This window comes from Acomys minous (assembly GCF_964271855.1).
Source record: "Acomys minous genome assembly, chromosome: 7".
In the NCBI taxonomy this organism is placed as follows: Eukaryota; Metazoa; Chordata; class Mammalia; order Rodentia; family Muridae; genus Acomys; species Acomys minous.
Window position 1 is genome coordinate 90,409,658 of NC_140488.1, and position 4,587 is coordinate 90,414,244.

The 4,587-nt window shown below is 36.3% G+C and overlaps 1 pseudogene across 1 annotated transcript; it reads right to left on the minus strand.

Annotated features, from left to right (window-relative positions):
• Positions 1 to 1,209: 1,209 nt before the first annotated feature.
• On the minus strand, positions 1,210 to 2,611 carry LOC311602188 (sodium/potassium-transporting ATPase subunit beta-3-like; annotated as a pseudogene). The gene has a single exon. The product of its transcript is annotated as a sodium/potassium-transporting ATPase subunit beta-3-like (transcript).
• Positions 2,612 to 4,587: the final 1,976 nt, after the last annotated feature.

Consider the following 4,587-nt stretch of genomic DNA (forward strand, 5'->3'; position numbering starts at 1 on the left):
ACAGCTTGAGAGAAGAACTGGTGGTCACGTCTTTCTTGCCGGTCGAGCGAGGCGCGACATATGTGTTTATATCATGAAAATGAAAGGAAATACATCACTTGTATAAGAATGTTCTAACTGGTTGTGTGGTTGAATGAATAAGAAAGCATGAGTTGTCTTTTAAATGGAAAAATAATGCTAGAAGATGCAAGTAGAGACAAGTAAAGCATCAGGATGATAGTAGCTGCTGTTAAGATCAAATATTGTTGTTTTGCTAACTCAATTTATTGCATTAAAATGGGCTTTAGCTTTATTTGACATCAATGTAAAAATTCACTGTCCTTTCTCAATCCTTCATTGTTGTGCTGGTAGAGAAAATGAGATCGCTTTGGTTCTACTTTGCAGAAATCCCATACAATCCAACTTTGGAATTATATTCTGGAGTCCCGGCTCCACTCTTTTTCTTTTCTTTTTTTTTAATTAATTAAACCTTTTTTATTTTTTACATATTCATTTATATTAATACACATATATACAATAGACTATCTATAGCAAGAAGAACGATGACATAGGAATTATATAAATGTTACATTCTTAGTGTTTTGGCTATTTGTATTTGACAGCCTTGAAGAAATCGTCTTGTCATTATCAACTTAAAACATCTTTTTAGCCCTAAAAATGTATTAACCCCTAAACAAGTCAACTTCATTGTAAAACTAAGCTACCTTCCTGCTTCACAAATATGTCTGTTATCTACATTGGGCCAAAAGGCTGAAGAAGATGCTCCAACATTATAGAGAATTTTAGGTAAATATTCAGATAGCAAACTATGTCTGTCATCTTCTCCTTTGAAATTTACTAACCTGCACTCCTGGCATACTCAGGTAATCAAGTTTATTCCTTCTCAGCTCCATTCTTAATTCACATGTTAAAACTAGCTTTTTAAAATAAGGACCCAAGATGAAAGAAAATTAAGTCAAATATTTTAATTAGAAAATATATTTTAACATAGTAAAACAGAAAAAGCAAAAACTAATAAATATATGACCCAGTGGGAGGAATTAACTCATATAAGCAAAACAATGTGTTATATATTAATTTATGTTTTAAAGCACTAACTTCAATTATATCTCTGAGACATCTGTTCTACATACTTATATTTCAGGTGTATACATAGAGTATTATTAATATTATCTTCACATTACTTATAAATTTGAACAACTATAATTCTTTTTTTTTTTTTTTACTTTCAGATCCTCTTTTATTTTGTTTTTCCACCTCACATACAGAACGTCTCACACATTTCTTGCAGCTATAGTCACTTGATGTTGGCAAGGTACCATTTTATCCCTAAAACTTTTGTTGGCATCAAAATATGACAGTTACCAGTGTTAAATCCATACAATATTTACACAGCACAGCACATTAAGCTTTAGACATTTGGCAATTACACACACGGAGACGAGACCCCCACTCGGCATGTTTGGGACTGGAAGCTCACTGGTCCCTATGGCGACCGTACACTGGTTCAAAGGGCAGCAGAGGCAGCAGGCAGTTACTTCAAGACACTGAACACTATGATCTGGAAGCACATTATGATGTCACCCCAGTGTGTGTACCACACCACCTCCTCCTCCAAGTTGGCCTCATAATCCTAGAATGGCAGGTCCAGCTGATACGAAATGGAGACAGCACAACATTTATTCTGTAGAGACGCTCTACTCCTAGGCACGCACTGTGACTTTGAACATAACTCGTCCCAAAAACTTGTCACGTTCGTCCTGGTTTTTCAGGTTGTGAGATCCGTCAATTTTGCACTCAACTGTTGCTTCTTTCTTGGTAGCGCTGGAGTCAAAGGTGACCTGGACGGCAACTAGAAGCTGACGGTAGCCGGCATGCCGTTTTTTCCCATAATATGGAAAATATTTCAAGTCTATAAGTCCATGATCAGGATAAGTTGATATATTTGCTGCGTTTGTATCCTTTGCCACACATGCTATCTGTGGTGCTCCATTTGGGGTTAAGTCAATTATTCTATTCATTTTCACAAGAATGCAAGGCTGTCCTTTGGAATAGCCAAAAACATCATCATTCACACCACTACATCCTTGAAGCAGGGAAACTGGAAACCGACAGGCACTATAAACTGGACCTTCCTGCTTAAACGTGCTCCATCAGGACAGGCTGTGAGATTCTTCTGTTCTTCTACAGAATATGGCTCTAGGAACTTCTTCAGGTCCTCAACGAACTTTGTATAAGTCAGACATACTGTATGTATATTCCAAGGCAGTCTGTGGTTTTGGAAAAACCATAAGTCCTGGACTAGGAATCTGGTGTTGGTATTTCGGAACATCATCATTCAGAGTCTGCAGCATGACCCACCTTGTGAATGAGAAGCGTGCAGCCAAGAACCCATAAAAAAAACTAGGTAGAAGAGCAAGATCAGACCCCAGCTCTTCGAGGTGCGCCCCAGAAACTCTCCGCTGGTCAGGTTGTAGATGAACAGCTTCCACTCGGCAAGGCTCTGGTGGAAGGACTTCTTCTTGCTCTTCGTCATGGTGGGCGTGCGGAAGGTGAGGTGAACGGAGGCCGCGGGGCTAGAGGCGATGAGAGGCTCGGCGACGGCGCAGCCCAGAGACGGCGGCGGAGGACGGCACGGCCGGGAACAACTCTCCGTTAGGAGACCACTAGAGCCGACTGCGCCGCGCCGCGCCAGGCAGCCGCTGGGGCCGCGGGAGCCTACAACTACAATTCTGAGTGGTACATATTTGGATTTGTTATCTACCAATATTCATTAACAATAATAGTACTGACAAATGATAATAGCCATTGTGGATATTATAGAACATTTGTGTATGATTTGATTATATACATTTCACTTCTAAAAATGTACTACAGACAAATATTTAATGCTTAAGAAAGTTACATAAAATCTTACAGCCTAGGATATTTTGATAAATATATTGAATAATTTGTGAAATCAGACAATAATAAGTGATCAATAAGCCACCAACCTGATGGTTCATAAACTATTGTCACCATATGTGTAAGAGTAAACTTTTTCCTTAGTCAGTTGGTGTGAATATGCAAACACTATGGTCAATCTTTAACTTTTATCTGTAATATCCTTTGAATATAGGACAAGGGGTATGAATAACTGACTTTAGGAGTATAACTCTTTTATTTTAGTTTGCATGCATATTCCTTATGTTGCAATTCTTTTCTATTATTCTTAAATACTCAACAAATTTTATACTGAGATCTTGAATGAAATATTTAGAATAAAAGGAGAGATTGTGCCCCTATTTAGAGGAGAAAAACACAGCAGTATACAGAAATATTGACAAGGGAAAATTGTGGCATCCAGATTTGAACTTGATAGAACCCAGCATTTACCTGGAAATAGGAAATCTCATCTGAAAAACAGTCTTAATCAGAAGGGTCTGTGGTCATATCTATGGGACACTGGCATGATTATTACTTGATATAGAAAGACCAAGACCACAAGGGAAGTAGGTACATGGTCCTGGATTTTTTAATAAAGCTAGTTGAACATACACCAGCAAGTAGCTTTCTTCCAGGGTTCCCACTTGAGTTTCTGTTATGATTTCCTTCAGTGATGGCGTATAAACTGGAAATGTGAGCTGAAACGTACCCTTCCCTGTCTCTAGTTCTTTTTAATCATGATGTTTATCAGAACAATAGAAAATATTGTCAACAGAGAAGCCTTGAAAAATAAAACTAGAAAAATAGTCTTCTCCAGAGAAGAGCTCATTGACTGGTTGTGCAGTGACAAAAGTTCATTTTTGAAAAAATATATACAAGTAACATTCATTATATAGACAAAAAAGATTATATTTAAGAACACACACACACACACAATATCAATTAAAGAAGGGACCATGAATTTGAAGAACAGTGGGGAGGATGAATGGGAGGGCTTGGTTGAGGAAAAACAAAGAATGAATATTATAATCATATCCTAATTTCAAAAATTAAAATCAATTAAAATAATTATTAGAACCTTGTACATATCTCAGAACTGCTAAAGATGAATGAGCAAATATAAAGTAGAAAGCTATGTTTTGCAATCATCTGGCTCAGTGGTTGATTGGCATGTGGGTAGGACTTTTAATTTGGACATTGGAAGCAGAGTACCCTCCAAAGATGAAAAATAGGAGGTTAGAGTGAGAAATAGATGGTAAAATGCCAATTGAAGGGTACTAAGCATCAACCCATTAATAAGGTTTTACTGCACAGAAACTAGGTATAGAGGGAAATATCATATAAAAACATCAATGTTAAATATGCATTATATTGAGAATACTTATAGATCCCTCTTTAACACTGTCTAGTGGTAAATGAAATTTGACATAATGAATAGTAAGAAAGAACATTTCAAATAGTAAATAAACAGGACAACATACAACAAAACATATATTTTTCCAGATTTTATACACTTAATCTTCCAAGTTAGGTAAAAATACAACAATGAACATTTAAATAACAATCTGAATCTAAGATTAAAAAATATATATGATAAACATTTCTAATTAAACATATCTAACAGATTTATTCAAATTGCAATAGATTATAGATAAAACAAAA